The following is a 24,078-nucleotide window of genomic DNA, read 5'->3' as shown; positions in this document are numbered from 1 at the left end:
ACTCTGCCAACCTCAGCATGTGAACTATGCCAATCATATCTGGTGTGACTATAGCGTGCCTTTAAAAACAAAAAAGTTTTTCACTGTAAGCTAATAGCAGTCAGTGTCCTTAAAGCGGGTGTCAGACCTTCAGCGTGTACTCTGCCAACCTCTGCCAGTCCACTATGCCACTCATATCTGGTGTGACTATAGCGTGCCTTTAAAAACAAAAAAAGTTTTTCACTGTAAGCTAATAGCAGTTAGTTGTCTGCAAGCGTCTGGGTGTCAGGCCTTCAGTGTTTACTCTGCCAACCTCTGCCAGTCCACTTTGCCACTCGTATCTGGTGTGACTATTGCGTGCCTTTGAAAACAAAAAAAGTTTTTCACTGTAAGCTAATAGCAGTCAGTGTCCTTAAAGCGGGTGTCAGACCTTCAGCGTGTACTCTGCCAACCTCTGCCAGTCCCCTTTGCCACTCATATCTGCTGTGACTATAGCGTGCCTTTAAAAACAAAAAAAAATTTCACTGTAAGCTAATAGCAGTTAGTTGTCTGCAAGCGCCTGGGTGTCAGGCCTTCAGCGTGTACTCTGCCAACCTCAGCAAGTGCATTTGCCAATCATATCTGGTGTGACTATAGTGTGCCATTAAAAATAAAAAAAGTTTTTCACTGTAAGCTAATAGCAATTAGTTGTCTGCAAGCGTCTGGGTGACAGGCCTTCAGCGTGTACTCTGCCAACCTCAGCATGTGAACTATGCCACTAATATCTGGTGTGACTATAGCGTGCCTTTAAAAACAAAAAAGTTTTTCACTGTAAGCTAATAGCAGTCAGTGTCCTTAAAGCGGGTGTCAGACCTTCAGCGTGTACTCTGCCAACCTCTGCCAGTCCAGTTTGCCACTCATATCTGGTGTGACTATAGCGTGCCTTTAAAAACAAAAAAAGTTGTTCACTGTAAGCTAATAGCAGTTAGTTGTCTGCAAGCATCTGGGTGTCAGGCCTTCAGCGTGTACTCTGCAACCTCAGCATGTGCACTTTGCCACTGATATCTGGTGTGACTATAGCGTGCCTTTAAAAACAAAAAAGTTTTTCACTGTAAGCTAATAGCAGTCAGTGTCCTTAAAGCGGGTGTCAGGCCTTCAGCGTATACTCTGCCAACCTCAGCATGTGAACTATGCCACTCACATCTGGTGTGACTATAGCGTGCCTTTAAAAACAAAAACGTTTTTCACTGTTAGCTAATAGCAGTCAGTGTCCTTAAAGCGGGTGTCAGTCCTTCAGCGTGTACTCTGCCAACCTCTGCCAGTCCACTTTGCCACTCGTATCTGGTGTGACTATTGCGTGCCTTTGAAAACAAAAAAAGTTTTTCACTGTAAGCTAATAGCAGTCAGTGTCCTTAAAGCGGGTGTCAGACCTTCAGCGTGTACTCTGCCAACCTCTGCCAGTCCACTTTGCCACTCATATCTGGTGTGACTATAGCGTGCCTTTAAAAACAAAACTATTTTTCACTGTAAGCTAATAGCAGTTAGTTGTCTGCAAGCGTCTGGGTGTCAGGCCTTCAGCGTGTACTCTGCCAACCTCAGCATGTGAACTATGCCACTCATATCTGGTGTGACTATAGCGTGCCTTTAAAAACAAAAACGTTTTTCACTGTAAGCTAATAGCAGTCAGTGTCCTTAATGCGGGTGTCAGACCTTCAGCGTGTACTCTGCCAACCTCTGCCAGTCCACTTTGCCACTCATATCTGGTGTGACTAAAGCGTGCCTTTAAAAACAAAAAAAGTTGTTCACTGTAAGCTAATAGCAGTTAGTTGTCTGCAAGCGTCTGGGTGTCAGGCCTTCAGCGTTTACAATGCCAACCTCAGCAAGTGCACTTTGCCACTCATAGCTGGTGTGACTGTAAAGTGCCTTTAAAAACAAAAACGTTTTTCACTGTAAGCTAATAGCAGTCAGTGTACTTAAAGCGGGTGTCAGACCTTCAGCGTGTACTCTGCCAACCTCTGCCAGTCCACTTTGCCACTCAAATCTGGTGTGACTATAGCGTGCCTTTAAAAACAAAAACGTTTTTCACTGTAAGCTAATAGCAGTCAGTGTCCTTAAAGCGGGTGTCAGACCATCAGCGTGTACTCTGCCAACCTCTGCCAGTCCACTTTGCCAATCGTATCTGGTGTGACTATTGCGTGCCTTTGAAAACAAAAAAAGTTTTTCACTGTAAGCTAATAGCAGTCAGTGTCCTTAAAGCGGGTGTCAGACCTTCAGCGTGTACTCTGCCAACCTCTGCCAGTCCACTTTGCCACTCATATCTGGTGTGACTATAGCGTGCCTTTAAAAACAAAAAAAGTTTTTCACTGTAAGCTAATAGCAGTTAGTTGTCTGCAAGCGTCTGGGTGTCAGGCCTTCAGCGTGTACTCTGCCAACCTCAGCAAGTGCATTTGCCAATCATATCTGGTGTGACTATAGTGTGCCTTTAAAAACAAAAAAAGTTTTTCACTGTAAGCTAATAGCAATTAGTTGTCTGCAAGCGTCTGTGTGTCAGGCCTTCAGTGTGTACTCTGCCAACCTCCGCATGTGAACTATGCCACTCATATCTGGTGTGACTATAGCGTGCCGTTAAAAACAAAAAAGTTTTTCACTGTAAGCTAATAGCAGTCAGTGTCCTTAAAGCGGGTGTCAGACCTTCAGCGTGTACTCTGCCAACCTCTGCCAGTCCACTTTGCCACTCATATCTGGTCTGACTATAGCGTGCCTTTAAAAACAAAAAAAGTTGTTCACTGTAAGCTAATAGCAGTTAGTTGTCTGCAAGCGTCTGGGTGTCAGGCCTTCAGCGTTTACTCTGCCAACCTCAGCAAGTGCATTTGCCACTCATATCTGGTGTGACTTTAGTGTGCCTTTAAAAACAAAAAAAGTTTTTCACTGTAAGCTAATAGCAGTCAGTGTCCTTAAAGCGGGTGTCAGACCTTTAGCGTGTACTCTGCCAACCTCTGCCAGTCGACTTTGCCACTCAAATCTGGTGTGACTATAGCGTGCCTTTAAAAACAAAAACGTTTTTCACTGTAAGCTAATAGCAGTCAGTGTCCTTAAAGCGGGTGTCAGGCCTTCAGCGTGTACTCTGCCAACCTCTGCCAGTCCACTTTGCCTCTCGTATCTGGTGTGACTATTGCGTGCCTTTGAAAACAAAAAAAGTTTTTCACTGTAAGCTAATAGCAGTCAGTGTCCTTAAAGCGGGTGTCAGACCTTCAGCGTGTACTCTGCCAACCTCTGCCAGTCCACTTTGCCACTCATATCTGGTGTGACTATAGCGTGCCTTTAAAAACAAAAAAAGTTTTTCACTGTAAGCTAATCACAGTTAGTTGTCTTCAAGCGTCTGGGTGTCAGGCCTTCAGCGTGTACTCTGCCAACCTCAGAAATTGCACTTTGCTACTCATATCTGGTGTGACTATAGCGTGCCTTTAAAAACAAAAAAGTTTTTCACTGTAAGCTAATAGCAGTCAGTGTCCTTAAAGCGGGTGTCAGACCTTCAGCGTGTACTCTGCCAACCTCTGCCAGTCCACTTTGCCACTCATATCTGGTGTGACTATAGCGTGCCTTTAAAAACAAAAAAAGTTGTTCACTGTAAGCTAATAGCAGTTAGTTGTCTGCAAGCGTCTGGGTGTCAGGCCTTCAGCATTTACTCTGCTAACCTCAGCAAGTGCACTTTGCCACTCATAGCTGGTGTGACTATAGTGTGCCTTTAAAAACAAAAAAAGTTTTTCACTGTAAGCTAATAGCAGTCAGTGTCCTTAAAGCGGGTGTCAGGCCTTCAGCGTGTACTCTGCCAACCTCAGCATGTGAACTATGCCACTCACATCTGGTGTGACTATAGCGTGCCTTTAAAAACAAAAACGTTTTTCACTGTAAGCTAATAGCAGTCAGTGTCCTTAAAGCGGGTGTCAGTCCTTCAGCGTGTACTCTGCCAACCTCTGCCAGTCCACTTTGCCACTCGTATCTGGTGTGACTATTGCGTGCCTTTGAAAACAAAAAAAGTTTTTCACTGTAAGCTAATAGCAGTCAGTGTCCTTAAAGCGGGTGTCAGACCTTCAGCGTGTACTCTGCCAACCTCTGCCAGTCCACTTTGCCACTCATATCTGGTGTGACTATAGCGTGCCTTTAAAAACAAAACTATTTTTCACTGTAAGCTAATAGCAGTTAGTTGTCTGCAAGCGTCTGGGTGTCAGGCCTTCAGCGTGTACTCTGCCAACCTCAGCATGTGAACTATGCCACTCATATCTGGTGTGACTATAGCGTGCCTTTAAAAACAAAAACGTTTTTCACTGTAAGCTAATAGCAGTCAGTGTCCTTAAAGCGGGTGTCAGACCTTCAGCGTGTACTCTGCCAACCTCTGCCAGTCCACTTTGCCACTCATATCTGGTGTGACTAAAGCGTGCCTTTAAAAACAAAAAAAGTTGTTCACTGTAAGCTAATAGCAGTTAGTTGTCTGCAAGCGTCTGGGTGTCAGGCCTTCAGCGTTTACAATGCCAACCTCAGCAAGTGCACTTTGCCACTCATAGCTGGTGTGACTGTAAAGTGCCTTTAAAAACAAAAACGTTTTTCACTGTAAGCTAATAGCAGTCAGTGTCCTTAAAGCGGGTGTCAGACCTTCAGCGTGTACTCTGCCAACCTCTGCCAGTCCACTTTGCCACTCAAATCTGGTGTGACTATAGCGTGCCTTTAAAAACAAAAACGTTTTTCACTGTAAGCTAATAGCAGTCAGTGTCCTTAAAGCGGGTGTCAGACCATCAGCGTGTACTCTGCCAACCTCTGCCAGTCCACTTTGCCACTCGTATCTGGTGTGACTATTGCGTGCCTTTGAAAACAAAAAAAAGTTTTTCACTGTAAGCTAATAGCAGTCAGTGTCCTTAAAGCGGGTGTCAGACCTTCAGCGTGTACTCTGCCAACCTCTGCCAGTCCACTTTGCCACTCATATCTGGTGTGACTATAGCGTGCCTTTAAAAACAAAAAAAGTTTTTCACTGTAAGCTAATAGCAGTTAGTTGTCTGCAAGCGTCTGGGTGTCAGGCCTTCAGCGTGTACTCTGCCAACCTCAGCAAGTGCATTTGCCAATCATATCTGGTGTGACTATAGTGTGCCTTTAAAAACAAAAAAAGTTTTTCACTGTAAGCTAATAGCAATTAGTTGTCTGCAAGCGTCTGGGTGTCAGGCCTTCAGTGTGTACTCTGCCAACCTCCGCATGTGAACTATGCCACTCATATCTGGTGTGACTATAGCGTGCCGTTAAAAACAAAAAAGTTTTTCACTGTAAGCTAATAGCAGTCAGTGTCCTTAAAGCGGGTGTCAGACCTTCAGCGTGTACTCTGCCAACCTCTGCCAGTCCACTTTGCCACTCATATCTGGTCTGACTATAGCGTGCCTTTAAAAACAAAAAAAGTTGTTCACTGTAAGCTAATAGCAGTTAGTTGTCTGCAAGCGTCTGGGTGTCAGGCCTTCAGCGTTTACTCTGCCAACCTCAGCAAGTGCATTTGCCACTCATATCTGGTGTGACTTTAGTGTGCCTTTAAAAACAAAAAAAGTTTTTCACTGTAAGCTAATAGCAGTTAGTTTCTCTGCAAGCGTCTGGGTGTCAGGCCTTCAGCGTGTACTCTGCCAACCTCAGCATGTGCACTTTGCCACTCATATCTGGTGTGACTTTAGCGTGCCTTTAAAAACAAAAACGTTTTTCACTGTAAGTTAATAGCAGTCAGTGTCCTTAAAGCGGGTGTCAGACCTTCAGCGTGTACTCTGCCAACCTCAGCATGTGAACTATGCCACTCATATCTGGTGTGACTATAGCGTGCCTTTAAAAACAAAAAAGTTTTTCACTGTAAGCTAATAGCAGTCAGTGTCCTTAAAGCGGGTGTCAGACCTTCAGCGTGTACTCTGCCAACCTCTGCCAGTCCACTTTGCCACTCATATCTGGTGTGACTATAGCGTGCCTTTAAAAACAAAACTATTTTTCACTGTAAGCTAATAGCAGTTAGTTGTCTGCAAGCGTCTGGGTGTCAGGCCTTCAGCGTGTACTCTGCCAACCTCAGCATGTGAACTATGCCACTCATATCTGGTGTGACTATAGCGTGCCTTTAAAAACAAAAACGTTTTTCACTGTAAGCTAATAGCAGTCAGTGTCCTTAAAGCGGGTGTCAGACCTTCAGCGTGTACTCTGCCAACCTCTGCCAGTCCACTTTGCCACTCATATCTGGTGTGACTAAAGCGTGCCTTTAAAAACAAAAAAAGTTGTTCACTGTAAGCTAATAGCAGTTAGTTGTCTGCAAGCGTCTGGGTGTCAGGCCTTCAGCGTTTACAATGCCAACCTCAGCAAGTGCACTTTGCCACTCATAGCTGGTGTGACTGTAAAGTGCCTTTAAAAACAAAAACGTTTTTCACTGTAAGCTAATAGCAGTCAGTGTCCTTAAAGCGGGTGTCAGACCTTCAGCGTGTACTCTGCCAACCTCTGCCAGTCCACTTTGCCACTCATATCTGGTGTGACTAAAGCGTGCCTTTAAAAACAAAAAAAGTTGTTCACTGTAAGCTAATAGCAGTTAGTTGTCTGCAAGCGTCTGGGTGTCAGGCCTTCAGCGTTTACAATGCCAACCTCAGCAAGTGCACTTTGCCACTCATAGCTGGTGTGACTGTAAAGTGCCTTTAAAAACAAAAACGTTTTTCACTGTAAGCTAATAGCAGTCAGTGTCCTTAAAGCGGGTGTCAGACCTTCAGCGTGTACTCTGCCAACCTCTGCCAGTCCACTTTGCCACTCAAATCTGGTGTGACTATAGCGTGCCTTTAAAAACAAAAACGTTTTTCACTGTAAGCTAATAGCAGTCAGTGTCCTTAAAGCGGGTGTCAGACCATCAGCGTGTACTCTGCCAACCTCTGCCAGTCCACTTTGCCACTCGTATCTGGTGTGACTATTGCGTGCCTTTGAAAACAAAAAAAAGTTTTTCACTGTAAGCTAATAGCAGTCAGTGTCCTTAAAGCGGGTGTCAGACCTTCAGCGTGTACTCTGCCAACCTCTGCCAGTCCACTTTGCCACTCATATCTGGTGTGACTATAGCGTGCCTTTAAAAACAAAAAAAGTTTTTCACTGTAAGCTAATAGCAGTTAGTTGTCTGCAAGCGTCTGGGTGTCAGGCCTTCAGCGTGTACTCTGCCAACCTCAGCAAGTGCATTTGCCAATCATATCTGGTGTGACTATAGTGTGCCTTTAAAAACAAAAAAAGTTTTTCACTGTAAGCTAATAGCAATTAGTTGTCTGCAAGCGTCTGGGTGTCAGGCCTTCAGTGTGTACTCTGCCAACCTCCGCATGTGAACTATGCCACTCATATCTGGTGTGACTATAGCGTGCCGTTAAAAACAAAAAAGTTTTTCACTGTAAGCTAATAGCAGTCAGTGTCCTTAAAGCGGGTGTCAGACCTTCAGCGTGTACTCTGCCAACCTCTGCCAGTCCACTTTGCCACTCATATCTGGTCTGACTATAGCGTGCCTTTAAAAACAAAAAAAGTTGTTCACTGTAAGCTAATAGCAGTTAGTTGTCTGCAAGCGTCTGGGTGTCAGGCCTTCAGCGTTTACTCTGCCAACCTCAGCAAGTGCATTTGCCACTCATATCTGGTGTGACTTTAGTGTGCCTTTAAAAACAAAAAAAGTTTTTCACTGTAAGCTAATAGCAGTTAGTTTCTCTGCAAGCGTCTGGGTGTCAGGCCTTCAGCGTGTACTCTGCCAACCTCAGCATGTGCACTTTGCCACTCATATCTGGTGTGACTTTAGCGTGCCTTTAAAAACAAAAACGTTTTTCACTGTAAGTTAATAGCAGTCAGTGTCCTTAAAGCGGGTGTCAGACCTTCAGCGTGTACTCTGCCAACCTCAGCATGTGAACTATGCCACTCATATCTGGTGTGACTATAGCGTGCCTTTAAAAACAAAAAAGTTTTTCACTGTAAGCTAATAGCAGTCAGTGTCCTTAAAGCGGGTGTCAGACCTTCAGCGTGTACTCTGCCAACCTCTGCCAGTCCACTTTGCCACTCATATCTGGTGTGACTATAGCGTGCCTTTAAAAACAAAACTATTTTTCACTGTAAGCTAATAGCAGTTAGTTGTCTGCAAGCGTCTGGGTGTCAGGCCTTCAGCGTGTACTCTGCCAACCTCAGCATGTGAACTATGCCACTCATATCTGGTGTGACTATAGCGTGCCTTTAAAAACAAAAACGTTTTTCACTGTAAGCTAATAGCAGTCAGTGTCCTTAAAGCGGGTGTCAGACCTTCAGCGTGTACTCTGCCAACCTCTGCCAGTCCACTTTGCCACTCATATCTGGTGTGACTAAAGCGTGCCTTTAAAAACAAAAAAAGTTGTTCACTGTAAGCTAATAGCAGTTAGTTGTCTGCAAGCGTCTGGGTGTCAGGCCTTCAGCGTTTACAATGCCAACCTCAGCAAGTGCACTTTGCCACTCATAGCTGGTGTGACTGTAAAGTGCCTTTAAAAACAAAAACGTTTTTCACTGTAAGCTAATAGCAGTCAGTGTCCTTAAAGCGGGTGTCAGACCTTCAGCGTGTACTCTGCCAACCTCTGCCAGTCCACTTTGCCACTCAAATCTGGTGTGACTATAGCGTGCCTTTAAAAACAAAAAGTTTTTCACTGTAAGCTAATAGCAGTCAGTGTCCTTAAAGCGGGTGTCAGACCTTCAGCGTGTACTCTGCCAACCTCTGCCAGTCCACTTTGCCACTCGTATCTGGTGTGACTATTGCGTGCCTTTGAAAACAAAAAAAGTTTTTCACTGTAAGCTAATAGCAGTCAGTGTCCTTAAAGCGGGTGTCAGACCTTCAGCGTGTACTCTGCCAACCTCTGCCAGTCCACTTTGCCACTCATATCTGGTGTGACTATAGCGTGCCTTTAAAAACAAAAAAAGTTTTTCACTGTAAGCTAATAGCAGTTAGTTGTCTGCAAGCGTCTGGGTGTCAGGCCTTCAGCGTGTACTCTGCCAACCTCAGCAAGTGCATTTGCCAATCATATCTGGTGTGACTATAGTGTGCCTTTAACCCCTTAAGGACACATGACATGTGTGACATGTCATGATTCCCTTTTATTCCAGAAGTTTGGTCCTTAAGGGGTTAAAAACAAAAAAAGTTTTTCACTGTAAGTTAATAGCAATTAGTTGTCTGCAAGCGTCTGGGTGTCAGGCCTTCAGCGTGTACTCTGCCAACCTCCGCATGTGAACTATGCCACTCATATCTGGTGTGACTATAGCGTGCCTTTAAAAACAAAAAAGTTTTTCACTGTAAGCTAATAGCAGTTAGTTTCTTTGCAAGCGTCTGGGTGTCAGGCCTTCAGCGTGTACTCTGCCAACCTCAGCATGTGGACTTTGCCACTCATATCTGGTGTGACTTTAGCGTGCCTTTAAAAACAAAAACGTTTTTCACTGTAAGTTAATAGCAGTCAGTGTCCTTAAAGCGGGTGTCAGACCTTCAGCGTGTACTCTGCCAACCTCAGCATGTGAACTATGCCACTCATATCTGGTGTGACTATAGCGTGCCTTTAAAAACAAAAAAGTTTTTCACTGTAAGCTAATAGCAGTCAGTGTCCTTAAAGCGGGTGTCAGACCTTCAGCGTGTACTCTGCCAACCTCTGCCAGTCCACTATGCCACTCATATCTGGTGTGACTATAGCGTGCCTTTAAAAACAAAAAAAGTTTTTCACTGTAAGCTAATAGCAGTTAGTTGTCTGCAAGCGTCTGGGTGTCAGGCCTTCAGTGTTTACTCTGCCAACCTCTGCCAGTCCACTTTGCCACTCGTATCTGGTGTGACTATTGCGTGCCTTTGAAAACAAAAAAAGTTTTTCACTGTAAGCTAATAGCAGTCAGTGTCCTTAAAGCGGGTGTCAGACCTTCAGCGTGTACTCTGCCAACCTCTGCCAGTCCCCTTTGCCACTCATATCTGCTAAGACTATAGCGTGCCTTTAAAAACAAAAAAAATTTCACTGTAAGCTAATAGCAGTTAGTTGTCTGCAAGCGCCTGGGTGTCAGGCCTTCAGCGTGTACTCTGCCAACCTCAGCAAGTGCATTTGCCAATCATATCTGGTGTGACTATAGTGTGCCATTAAAAATAAAAAAAGTTTTTCACTGTAAGCTAATAGCAATTAGTTGTCTGCAAGCGTCTGGGTGACAGGCCTTCAGCGTGTACTCTGCCAACCTCAGCATGTGAACTATGCCACTAATATCTGGTGTGACTATAGCGTGCCTTTAAAAACAAAAAAGTTTTTCACTGTAAGCTAATAGCAGTCAGTGTCCTTAAAGCGGGTGTCAGACCTTCAGCGTGTACTCTGCCAACCTCTGCCAGTCCAGTTTGCCACTCATATCTGGTGTGACTATAGCGTGCCTTTAAAAACAAAAAAAGTTGTTCACTGTAAGCTAATAGCAGTTAGTTGTCTGCAAGCATCTGGGTGTCAGGCCTTCAGCGTGTACTCTGCAACCTCAGCATGTGCACTTTGCCACTGATATCTGGTGTGACTATAGCGTGCCTTTAAAAACAAAAAAGTTTTTCACTGTAAGCTAATAGCAGTCAGTGTCCTTAAAGCGGGTGTCAGGCCTTCAGCGTATACTCTGCCAACCTCAGCATGTGAACTATGCCACTCACATCTGGTGTGACTATAGCGTGCCTTTAAAAACAAAAACGTTTTTCACTGTAAGCTAATAGCAGTCAGTGTCCTTAAAGCGGGTGTCAGTCCTTCAGCGTGTACTCTGCCAACCTCTGCCAGTCCACTTTGCCACTCGTATCTGGTGTGACTATTGCGTGCCTTTGAAAACAAAAAAAGTTTTTCACTGTAAGCTAATAGCAGTCAGTGTCCTTAAAGCGGGTGTCAGACCTTCAGCGTCTACTCTGCCAACCTCAGCATGTGAACTATGCCACTCATATCTGGTGTGACTATAGCGTGCCTTTAAAAACAAAAAAGTTTTTCACTGTAAGCTAATAGCAGTCAGTGTCCTTAAAGCGGGTGTCAGACCTTCAGCGTGTACTCTGCCAACCTCTGCCAGTCCACTTTGCCACTCATATCTGCTGTGACTATAGCGTGCCTTTAAAAACAAAAAAAGTTTTTCACTGTAAGCTAATAGCAGTTAGTTGTCTGCAAGCGTCTGGGTGTCAGGCCTTCAGCGTTTACTCTGCCAACCTCTGCCAGTCCACTTTGCCACTTGTATCTGGTGTGACTATTGCGTGCCTTTGAAAACAAAAAAAGTTTTTCACTGTAAGCTAATAGCAGTCAGTGTACTTAAAGCGGGTGTCAGACCTTCAGCGTGTACTCTGCCAACCTCTGCCAGTCCCCTTTGCCACTCATATCTGCTCTTACTATAGCGTGCCTTTAAAAACAAAAAAAATTTTCACTGTAAGCTAATAGCAGTTAGTTGTCTGCAAGCGCCTGGGTGTCAGGCCTTCAGCGTGTACTCTGCCAACCTCAGCAAGTGCATTTGCCAATCAAATCTGGTGTGACTATAGTGTGCCATTAAAAATAAAAAAAGTTTTTCACTGTAAGCTAATAGCAATTAGTTGTCTGCAAGTGTCTGGGTGACAGGCCTTCAGCGTGTACTCTGCCAACCTCAGCATGTGAACTATGCCACTCATATCTGGTGTGACTATAGCGTGCCTTTAAAAACAAAAAAGTTTTTCACTGTAAGCTAATAGCAGTCAGTGTCCTTAAAGCGGGTGTCAGACCTTCAGCGTGTACTCTGCCAACCTCTGCCAGTCCAGTTTGCCACTCATATCTGGTGTGACTATAGCGTGCCTTTAAAAACAAAAAAAGTTGTTCACTGTAAGCTAATAGCAGTTAGTTGTCTGCAAGCATCTGGGTGTCAGGCCTTCAGCGTGTACTCTGCAACCTCAGCATGTGCACTTTGCCACTGATATCTGGTGTGACTATAGCGTGCCTTTAAAAACAAAAAAGTTTTTCACTGTAAGCTAAACACAGTTAGTTGTCTTCAAGCGTCTGGGTGTCAGGCCTTCAGCGTGTACTCTGCCAACCTCAGAAATTGCACTTTGCTACTCATATCTGATGTGACTATAGCGTGCCTTTAAAAACAAAAAAGTTTTTCACTGTAAGCTAATAGCAGTCAGTGTCCTTAAAGCGGGTGTCAGACCTTCAGCGTGTACTCTGCCAACCTCTGCCAGTCCACTTTGCCACTCATATCTGGTGTGACTATAGCGTGCCTTTAAAAACAAAAAAAGTTGTTCACTGTAAGCTAATAGCAGTTAGTTGTCTGCAAGCGCCTGGGTGTCAGGCCTTCAGCGTGTACTCTGCCAACCTCAGCAAGTGCATTTGCCAATCATATCTGGTGTGACTATAGTGTGCCATTAAAAATAAAAAAAGTTTTTCACTGTAAGCTAATAGCAATTAGTTGTTTGCAAGCGTCTGGGTGTCACGCCTTCAGCGTGTACTCTGCCAACCTCAGCGTGTGAACTATGCCACTCATATCTGGTGTGACTATAGCGTTCCTTTAAAAACAAAAACGTTTTTCACTGTAACCTAATAGCGGTCAGTGTCCTTAAAGCGGGTGTCAGACCTTCAGCGTGTACTCTGCCAACCTCTGCCAGTCCACTTTGCCACTCATATCTGGTGTGACTATAGCGTGCCTTTAAAAACAAAAAAAGTTTTTCACTGTAAGCTAATAGCAGTTAGTTGTCTGCAAGCGTCTGGGTGTCAGGCCTTCAGCGTGTACTCTGCCAACCTCAGCAAGTGCACTTTGCCACTCATAGCTGGTGTGACTATAAAGTGCCTTTAAAAACAAAAAAGTTGTTCACTGTAAGCTAATAGCAGTCAGTGTCCTTAAAGCGGGTGTCAGGCCTTCAGCGTGTACTCTGCCAACCTCAGCATGTGAACTATGCCACTCACATCTGGTGTGACTATAGCGTACCTTTAAAAACAAAAACGTTTTTCACTGTAAGCTAATAGCAGTTAGTGTCCTTAAAGCGGGTGTCAGACCTTCAGCGTGTACTCTGCCAACCTCTGCCAGTCCACTTTGCCACTCGTATCTGGTGTGACTATTGCGTGTCTTTGAAAACAAAAAAAGTTTTTCACTGTAAGCTAATAGCAGTCAGTGTCCTTAAAGCGGGTGTCAGACCTTCAGCGTGTACTCTGCCAACCTCTGCCAGTCCACTTTGCCACTCATATCTGGTGTGACTATAGCGTGCCTTTAAAAACAAAAAAAGTTTTTCACTGTAAGCTAATAGCAGTTAGTTGTCTGCAAGCGCCTGGGTGTCAGGCCTTCAGCGTGTACTCTGCCAACCTCAGCAAGTGCATTTGCCAATCATATCTGGTGTGACTATAGTGTGCCATTAAAAATAAAAAAAGTTTTTCACTGTAAGCTAATAGCAATTAGTTGTTTGCAAGCGTCTGGGTGTCACGCCTTCAGCGTGTACTCTGCCAACCTCAGCGTGTGAACTATGCCACTCATATCTGGTGTGACTATAGCGTTCCTTTAAAAACAAAAACGTTTTTCACTGTAACCTAATAGCGGTCAGTGTCCTTAAAGCGGGTGTCAGACCTTCAGCGTGTACTCTGCCAACCTCTGCCAGTCCACTTTGCCACTCATATCTGGTGTGACTATAGCGTGCCTTTAAAAACAAAAAAAGTTTTTCACTGTAAGCTAATAGCAGTTAGTTGTCTGCAAGCGTCTGGGTGTCAGGCCTTCAGCGTGTACTCTGCCAACCTCAGCAAGTGCACTTTGCCACTCATAGCTGGTGTGACTATAAAGTGCCTTTAAAAACAAAAAAGTTTTTCACTGTAAGCTAATAGCAGTCAGTGTCCTTAAAGCGGGTGTCAGACCTTCAGCGTGCACTCTGCCAACCTCTGCCAGTCCACTTTGCCACTCATATCTGATGTGACTATAGCGTGCCTTTAAAAACAAAACTATTTTTCACTGTAAGCTAATAGCAGTCAGTGTCCTTAAAGCGGGTGTCAGACCTTCAGCGTGTAATCTGCCAACCTCTGCCAGTCCACTTTGCCACTCATATCTGGTGTGACTATAGCGTGCCTTTAAAAACAAAAAAAGTTTTTCACTGTAAGCTAATAGCAGTTAGTTGTCTTCAAGCGTCTGGGTGTCAGGCCTTCAGCGTGTACTCTGCCAACCTCAGCAAGTGCATTTGCCAATCATATCTGGTGTGACTATAGTGTGCCTTTAAAAACAAAAAAAGTTTTTCACTGTAAGCTAATAGCAATTAGTTGTCTGCAAGCGTCTGGGTGTCAGGCCTTCAGCGTGTACTCTGCCAACCTCCGCATGTGAACTATGCCACTCATATCTGGTGTGACTATAGCGTGCCTTTAAAAACAAAAAAGTTTTTCACTGTAAGCTAATAGCAGTCAGTGTCCTTAAAGCGGGTGTCAGACCTTCAGCGTGTACTCTGCCAACCTCTGCCAGTCCACTTTGCCACTCATATCTGGTCTGACTATAGCGTGCCTTTAAAAACAAAAAAAGTTGTTCACTGTAAGCTAATAGCAGTTAGTTGTCTGCAAGCGTCTGGGTGTCAGGCCTTCAGCGTTTACTCTGCCAACCTCAGCAAGTGCATTTGCCACTCATATCTGGTGTGACTTTAGTGTGCCTTTAAAAACAAAAAAAGTTTTTCACTGTAAGCTAATAGCAGTTAGTTTCTCTGCAAGCGTCTGGGTGTCAGGCCTTCAGCGTGTACTCTGCCAACCTCAGCATGTGCACTTTGCCACTCATATCTGGTGTGACTATAGCGTGCCTTTAAAAACAAAAACGTTTTTCACTGTAAGTTAATAGCAGTCAGTGTCCTTAAAGCGGGTGTCAGACCTTCAGCGTGTACTCTGCCAACCTCAGCATGTGAACTATGCCACTCATATCTGGTGTGACTATAGCGTGCCTTTAAAAACAAAAACGTTTTTCACTGTAAGCTAATAGCAGTCAGTGTCCTTAAAGCGGGTGTCAGACCTTCAGCGTGTACTCTGCCAACCTCTGCCAGTCCACTTTGCCACTCATTTCTGGTGTGACTATAGTGTGCCTTTAAAAACAAAAAAAGTTGTTCACTGTAAGCTAATAGCAGTTAGTTGTCTGCAAGCGCCTGGGTGTCAGGCCTTCAGCGTGTACTCTGCCAACCTCAGCAAGTGCATTTGCCAATCATATCTGGTGTGACTATAGTGTGCCATTAAAAATAAAAAAAGTTTTTCACTGTAAGCTAATAGCAGTTAGTTGTCTGCAAGCATCTGGGTGTCAGGCCTTCAGCGTGTACTCTGCAACCTCAGCATGTGCACTTTGCCACTGATATCTGGTGTGACTATAGCGTGCCTTTAAAAACAAAAAAGTTTTTCACTGTAAGCTAATCACAGTTAGTTGTCTTCAAGCGTCTGGGTGTCAGGCCTTCAGCGTGTAATCTGCCAACCTCAGAAATTGCACTTTGCTACTCATATCTGGTGTGACTATAGCGTGCCTTTAAAAACAAAAAAAGTTGTTCACTGTAAGCTAATAGCAGTTAGTTGTCTGCAAGCATCTGGGTGTCAGGCCTTCAGCGTGTACTCTGCAACCTCAGCATGTGCACTTTGCCACTGATATCTGGTGTGACTATAGCGTGCCTTTAAAAACAAAAAAGTTTTTCACTGTAAGCTAATCACAGTTAGTTGTCTTCAAGCGTCTGGGTGTCAGGCCTTCAGCGTGTACTCTGCCAACCTCAGCAAGTGCATTTGCCAATCATATCTGGTGTGACTATAGTGTGCCATTAAAAATAAAAAAAGTTTTTCACTGTAAGCTAATAGCAGTCAGTGTCCTTAAAGCGGGTGTCAGACCTTCAGCGTGTACTCTGCCAACCTCTGCCAGTCCACTTTGCCACTCATATCTGGTGTGACTATAGCGTGCCTTTAAAAACAAAAAAAGTTTTTCACTGTAAGCTAATAGCAGTTAGTTGTCTGCAAGCGCCTGGGTGTCAGGCCTTCAGCGTGTACTCTGCCAACCTCAGCAAGTGCATTTGCCAATCATATCTGGTGTGACTATAGTGTGCCATTAAAAATAAAAAAAGTTTTTCACTGTAAGCTAATCACAGTTAGTTGTCTTCAAGCGTCTGGGTGTCAGGCCTTCAGCGTGTACTCTGCCAACCTCTGCCAGTCCACTTTGCCACTCGTATCTGGTGTGACTATAGTGTGCCTTTAAAAACAAAAAAAGTTTTTCACTGTAAGCTAATAGCAATTAGTTGTCTGCAAGCGTCTGGGTGTCAGGCCTTCAGCGTGTACTCTGCCAACCTCCGCATGTGAACTATGCCACTCATATCTGGTGTGACTATAGCGTGCCTTTAAAAACAAAAAAGTTTTTCACTGTAAGCTAATAGCAGTCAGTGTCCTTAAAGCGGGTGTCAGACCTTCAGCGTGTACTCTGCCAACCTCTGCCAGTCCACTTTGCCACTCATATCTGGTCTGACTATAGCGTGCCTTTAAAAACAAAAAAAGTTGTTCACTGTAAGCTAATAGCAGTTAGTTGTCTGCAAGCGTCTGGGTGTCAGGCCTTCAGCGTTTACTCTGCCAACCTCAGCAAGTGCATTTGCCACTCATATCTGGTGTGACTTTAGTGTGCCTTTAAAAACAAAAAAAGTTTTTCACTGTAAGCTAATAGCAGTTAGTTTCTCTGCAAGCGTCTGGGTGTCAGGCCTTCAGCGTGTACTCTGCCAACCTCAGCATGTGCACTTTGCCACTCATATCTGGTGTGACTATAGCGTGCCTTTAAAAACAAAAACGTTTTTCACTGTAAGTTAATAGCAGTCAGTGTCCTTAAAGCGGGTGTCAGACCTTCAGCGTGTACTCTGCCAACCTCAGCATGTGAACTATGCCACTCATATCTGGTGTGACTATAGCGTGCCTTTAAAAACAAAAACGTTTTTCACTGTAAGCTAATAGCAGTCAGTGTCCTTAAAGCGGGTGTCAGACCTTCAGCGTGTACTCTGCCAACCTCTGCCAGTCCACTTTGCCACTCATTTCTGGTGTGACTATAGTGTGCCTTTAAAAACAAAAAAAGTTGTTCACTGTAAGCTAATAGCAGTTAGTTGTCTGCAAGCGCCTGGGTGTCAGGCCTTCAGCGTGTACTCTGCCAACCTCAGCAAGTGCATTTGCCAATCATATCTGGTGTGACTATAGTGTGCCATTAAAAATAAAAAAAGTTTTTCACTGTAAGCTAATAGCAGTTAGTTGTCTGCAAGCATCTGGGTGTCAGGCCTTCAGCGTGTACTCTGCAACCTCAGCATGTGCACTTTGCCACTGATATCTGGTGTGACTATAGCGTGCCTTTAAAAACAAAAAAGTTTTTCACTGTAAGCTAATCACAGTTAGTTGTCTTCAAGCGTCTGGGTGTCAGGCCTTCAGCGTGTACTCTGCCAACCTCAGAAATTGCACTTTGCTACTCATATCTGGTGTGACTATAGCGTGCCTTTAAAAACAAAAAAAGTTGTTCACTGTAAGCTAATAGCAGTTAGTTGTCTGCAAGCATCTGGGTGTCAGGCCTTCAGCGTGTACTCTGCAACCTCAGCATGTGCACTTTGCCACTGATATCTGGTGTGACTATAGCGTGCCTTTAAAAACAAAAAAGTTTTTCACTGTAAGCTAATCACAGTTAGTTGTCTTCAAGCGTCTGGGTGTCAGGCATTCAGCGTGTACTCTGCCAACCTCAGCAAGTGCATTTGCCAATCATATCTGGTGTGACTATAGTGTGCCATTAAAAATAAAAAAAGTTTTTCACTGTAAGCTAATAGCAGTCAGTGTCCTTAAAGCGGGTGTCAGACCTTCAGCGTGTACTCTGCCAACCTCTGCCAGTCCACTTTGCCACTCATATCTGGTGTGACTATAGCGTGCCTTTAAAAACAAAAAAAGTTTTTCACTGTAAGCTAATAGCAGTTAGTTGTCTGCAAGCGCCTGGGTGTCAGGCCTTCAGCGTGTACTCTGCCAACCTCAGCAAGTGCATTTGCCAATCATATCTGGTGTGACTATAGTGTGCCATTAAAAATAAAAAAAGTTTTTCACTGTAAGCTAATCACAGTTAGTTGTCTTCAAGCGTCTGGGTGTCAGGCCTTCAGCGTGTACTCTGCCAACCTCTGCCAGTCCACTTTGCCACTCGTATCTGGTGTGGCTATAGCGTGCCTTTAAAAACAAAAAATGTTTTTCACTGTAAGCTAATAGCAGTTAGTTGTCTGCAAGCATCTGGGTGTCAGGCCTTCAGTGTGTACTCTGCAACCTCAGCATGTGCACTTTGCCACTGATATCTGGTGTGACTATAGCGTGCCTTTAAAAACAAAAACGTTTTTCACTGTAAGCTAATCACAGTTAGTTGTCTTCAAGCGTCTGGGTTTCAGGCCTTCAGCGTGTACTCTGCCAACCTCAGAAATTGCACTTTGCTACTCATATCTGGTGTGACTATAGCGTGCCTTTAAAAACAAAAAAGTTTTTTACTGTAAGCTAATAGCAGTTAGTTGTCTGCAAGCATCTGGGTGTCAGGCCTTCAGCGTGTACTCTGACAACCTCAGAAATTGCACTTTGCTACTCATATCTGGTGTGACTATAGCGTGCCTTTAAAAACAAAAAAGTTTTTCACAGTAAGCTAATAGCAGTCAGTGTCCTTAAAGCTTGTGTCAGACCTTCAGCGTGTACTCTGCCAACCTCTGCCAGTCAACTTTGCCACTCATATCTGGTGTGACTATAGCGTGCCTTTAAAAACAAAACTATTTTTCACTGTAAGCTAATAGCAGTTAGTTGTCTGCAAGCGTCTGGGTGTCAGGCCTTCAGCGTGTACTCTGCCAACCTCAGCAAGTGCACTTTGCCAATCATATCTGGTGTGACTATAGCGTGCCTTTAAAAACAAAAAAAGTTTATCACTGTAAGCTAATAGCAGTCAGTGTCCTTAAAGAGGGTGTCAGACCTTCAGCGTGTACTCTGCCAACCTCTGCCGGTCCACTTTGCCACTCATATCTGGTGTGACTATAGCGTGCCTTTAAAAACAAAAAAAGTTGTTCACTGTAAGCTAATAGCAGTTAGTTGTCTGCAAGCGTATGGGTGTCAGGCCTTCAGCGTGTACTCTGCCAACCTCAGCAAGTGCATTTGCCACTCATATCTGGTGTGACTATAGTGTGTCTTTAAAAACAAAAAAAGTTTTTCACTGTAAGCTAATAGCAATTAGTTGTCTGCAAGCGTCTGGGTGTCAGGCCTTCAGCGTGAACTCTGACAACCTCAGCATGTGCACTTTGCCACTCATATCTGGTGTGACTATAGCGTGCCTTTAAAAACAAAAAAGTTTTTCACTGTAAGCTTATAGCAGTCAGTGTCCTTAAAGCGGGTGTCAAACCTTCAGCGTGTACTCTGCCAACCTCTGCCAGTCCACTTTGCCACTCATATCTGGTGTGACTATAGCGTGCCTTTAAAAACAAAAAAAGTTGTTCACTGTAAGCTAATAGCAGTTAGTTGTCTGCAAGCGTATGGGTGTCAGGCCTTCAGCGTGTACTCTGCCAACCTCAGCAAGTGCATTTGCCACTCATATCTGGTGTGACTATAGTGTGTCTTTAAAAACAAAAAAAGTTTTTCACTGTAAGCTAATAGCAGTTAGTTGTCTGCAAGCGTCTAGGTGTCAGGCCTTCAGCGTGTACTCTGCCAACCTCAGCAAGTGCACTTTGCCACTCACATCTGGTGTGACTATAGCGTTCCTTTAAAAACAAAAAACGTTTTTCACTGTAAGCTAATAGCAGTCAGTGTCCTTAAAGCGGGTGTCAGACCATCAGCGTGTACTCTGCCAACCTCTGCCAGTCCACTTTGCCACTCATATCTGGTGTGACTATAGTGTGCCTTTAAAAACAAAAAATGTTTTTCACTGTAAGCTAATCACTGTTAGTTGTCTTCAAGCGTCTCGGTGTCAGGCCTTCAGCGTGTACTCTGCCAACCTTAGCAAGTGCATTTGCCACTCATATCTGGTGTGACTATAGCGTGCCTTTAAAAACAAAAAAAGTTTTTCACTGTAAGCTAATAGCAGTTAGTTTCTCTGCAAGCATCTGGGTGTCAGGCCTTCAGCGTGTACTCTGCCAACCTCTGCCAGTCCACTTTGCCACTCATATCTGGTGTGACTATAGCGTGCCTTTAAAAACAAAAAAAGTTTTTCACTGTAAGCTAATAGCAGTTAGTTGTCTGCAAGCGTCTGGGTGTCAGGCCTTCAGCGTGTACTCTGCCAACCTCAGCATGTGCACTTTGCCACTCATATCTGGTGTGACTATAGCGTGCCTTTAAAAACAAAAAAAGTTTTTCACTGTAAGCTAATAGCAGTTAGTTGTCTGCAAGCGTCTGGGTGTCAGGCCTTCAGCGTGTACTCTGCCAACCTCAGCAAGTGCATTTGCCACTCATATCTGGTGTGACTATAGTGTGCCTTTAAAAACAAAAAAAGTTTTTCACTGTAAGCTAATAGCAATTAGTTGTCTGCAAGCGTCTGGGTGTCAGACCTTCAGCGTGTACTCTGCCAACCTCTGCCAGTCCACTTTGCCACTCGTATCTGGTGTGGCTATAGCGTGCCTTTAAAAACAAAAAATGTTTTTAACTGTAAGCTAATAGCAGTTAGTTGTCTACAAGCGTCTGGGTGTCAGGCCTTCAGCGTGTACTCTGCCAACCTCAGCAAGTGCACTTTGCAACTCATATCTGGTGTGACTATAGCGTGCCTTTAAAAACAAAAAAAGTTTTTCACTGTAAGCTAATAGCCGTTAGTTGTCTTCAAGCGTCTGGGTTTCAGGCCTTCAGCGTGTACTCTGTCAACCTCAGCAAGTGCACTTTGCCACTCATATCTGGTGTGACTATAGCATTCCTTTAAAAACAAAAATAGTTTTTCACTGTAAGCTAATAGCAGTCAGTGTCCTTAAAGCGGGTGTCAGACCTTCAGCGTGTACTCTGCCAACCTCTGCCAGTCCACTTTGCCACTCATATCTGGTGTGACTATAGTGTGCCTTTACAAAGAAAAAAGTTTTTCACTGTAAGCTAATAGCAGTTAGTGTCCTTAAAGCGGGTGTCAGACTTTCAGCGTGTACTCTGCCAACCTCTGCAAGTGCACATTGCCACTCATATCTGGTGTGTCTATAGCGTTCCTTTACAAAGAAAAAAAGTTTTTCACTGTAAGCTAATAGCAGTTAGTGTCCTTAAAGCGAGTGTCAGACCTTCAGCGTGTACTCTGCCAACCTCTGCCAGTCCACTTTGCCACTCATATCTGGTGTGACTATAGCGTGCCTTTAAAAACAAAAAAGTTTTTCACTGTAAGCTTATAGCAGTCAGTGTCCTTAAAGCGGGTGTCAAACCTTCAGCGTGTACTCTGCCAACCTCTGCCAGTCCACTTTGCCACTCATATCTGGTGTGACTATAGCGTGCCTTTAAAAACAAAAAAAGTTGTTCACTGTAAGCTAATAGCAGTTAGTTGTCTGCAAGCGTATGGGTGTCAGGCCTTCAGCGTGTACTCTGCCAACCTCAGCAAGTGCATTTGCCACTCATATCTGGTGTGACTATAGTGTGTCTTTAAAAACAAAAAAAGTTTTTCACTGTAAGCTAATAGCAGTTAGTTGTCTGCAAGCGTCTAGGTGTCAGGCCTTCAGCGTGTACTCTGCCAACCTCAGCAAGTGCACTTTGCCACTCACATCTGGTGTGACTATAGCGTTCCTTTAAAAACAAAAAACGTTTTTCACTGTAAGCTAATAGCAGTCAGTGTCCTTAAAGCGGGTGTCAGACCATCAGCGTGTACTCTGCCAACCTCTGCCAGTCCACTTTGCCACTCATATCTGGTGTGACTATAGTGTGCCTTTAAAAACAAAAAATGTTTTTCACTGTAAGCTAATCACTGTTAGTTGTCTTCAAGCGTCTCGGTGTCAGGCCTTCAGCGTGTACTCTGCCAACCTTAGCAAGTGCATTTGCCACTCATATCTGGTGTGACTATAGCGTGCCTTTAAAAACAAAAAAAGTTTTTCACTGTAAGCTAATAGCAGTTAGTTTCTCTGCAAGCATCTGGGTGTCAGGCCTTCAGCGTGTACTCTGCCAACCTCTGCCAGTCCACTTTGCCACTCATATCTGGTGTGACTATAGCGTGCCTTTAAAAACAAAAAAAGTTTTTCACTGTAAGCTAATAGCAGTTAGTTGTCTGCAAGCGTCTGGGTGTCAGGCCTTCAGCGTGTACTCTGCCAACCTCAGCATGTGCACTTTGCCACTCATATCTGGTGTGACTATAGCGTGCCTTTAAAAACAAAAAAAGTTTTTCACTGTAAGCTAATAGCAGTTAGTTGTCTGCAAGCGTCTGGGTGTCAGGCCTTCAGCGTGTACTCTGCCAACCTCAGCATGTGCACTTTGCCACTCATATCTGGTGTGACTATAGCGTGCCTTTAAAAACAAAAAAAGTTTTTCACTGTAAGCTAATAGCAGTTAGTTGTCTGCAAGCGTCTGGGTGTCAGGCCTTCAGCGTGTACTCTGCCAACCTCAGCAAGTGCATTTGCCACTCATATCTGGTGTGACTATAGTGTGCCTTTAAAAACAAAAAAAGTTTTTCACTGTAAGCTAATAGCAATTAGTTGTCTGCAAGCGTCTGGGTGTCAGACCTTCAGCGTGTACTCTGCCAACCTCTGCCAGTCCACTTTGCCACTCGTATCTGGTGTGGCTATAGCGTGCCTTTAAAAACAAAAAATGTTTTTAACTGTAAGCTAATAGCAGTTAGTTGTCTACAAGCGTCTGGGTGTCAGGCCTTCAGCGTGTACTCTGCCAACCTCAGCAAGTGCACTTTGCAACTCATATCTGGTGTGACTATAGCGTGCCTTTAAAAACAAAAAAAGTTTTTCACTGTAAGCTAATAGCCGTTAGTTGTCTTCAAGCGTCTGGGTTTCAGGCCTTCAGCGTGTACTCTGTCAACCTCAGCAAGTGCACTTTGCCACTCATATCTGGTGTGACTATAGCATTCCTTTAAAAACAAAAATAGTTTTTCACTGTAAGCTAATAGCAGTCAGTGTCCTTAAAGCGGGTGTCAGACCTTCAGCGTGTACTCTGCCAACCTCTGCCAGTCCACTTTGCCACTCATATCTGGTGTGACTATAGTGTGCCTTTACAAAGAAAAAAGTTTTTCACTGTAAGCTAATAGCAGTTAGTGTCCTTAAAGCGGGTGTCAGACTTTCAGCGTGTACTCTGCCAACCTCTGCAAGTGCACATTGCCACTCATATCTGGTGTGTCTATAGCGTTCCTTTACAAAGAAAAAAAGTTTTTCACTGTAAGCTAATAGCAGTTAGTGTCCTTAAAGCGAGTGTCAGACCTTCAGCGTGTACTCTGCCAACCTCTGCCAGTCCACTTTGCCACTCATATCTGGTGTGACTATAGTGTGCCTTTAAAAACAAAAAATGTTTTTCATTGTAAGCTAATAGCAGTTAGTTGTCTGCAAGCGTCTGGGTGTCAGGCCTTCAGCGTGTACTCTGCCAACCTCAGCAAGTGAACTTTGCCACTCACATCTGGTGTTACTATAGCGTTCCTTTAAAAACAAAAAAAGTTTTTCACTGTAAGCTAATCACTGTTAGTTGTCTTCAAGCGACTGGGTGTCAGGCCTTCAGCGTGTACTCTGCCAACCTTAGCAAGTGCATTTGCCACTCATATCTGGTGTGACTATAACGTGCCTTTAAAAACAAAAAAAGTTTTTCACTGTAAGCTAATAGCAGTTAATTTCTCTGCAAGCGTCTGGGTGTCAGGCCTTCAGCGTGTACTCTGCCTACCTCTGCCAGTCCACTTTGCCAATCATATCTGATGTGACTATAGCGTGCCTTCAAAAAAAAATGTTTTCACTGTAAGCTAATAGCAGTTACCGTATATACTCGAGTATAAGACGAGTTTTTCAGCACATTTTTTGTGCTGAAAAACACTCACTCGTCTTATACTCGAGTTAATGTCTGTATTATGGCAATTTTCATTGCCATAATACAGACAAGGACCGGGGGCTGTCAGGAAGCTGTAACTTACCTTCACCGCAGCTCCTGTCAGCTCCCTTCTCTCTCCTCCGTCTGTGCAGCTCCCAGGTCAGCTCCCTCTGCAACTCTCGCGAGAGCCGCGGGGTCAGAGCGTTGCCACGGGTTACCGTGG

Source organism: Pelobates fuscus, chromosome 12 (genome assembly GCF_036172605.1).
Source record: "Pelobates fuscus isolate aPelFus1 chromosome 12, aPelFus1.pri, whole genome shotgun sequence".
Lineage (NCBI taxonomy): Eukaryota > Metazoa > Chordata > Amphibia > Anura > Pelobatidae > Pelobates > Pelobates fuscus.
Note: the sequence above shows the minus strand (reverse complement) of the source record.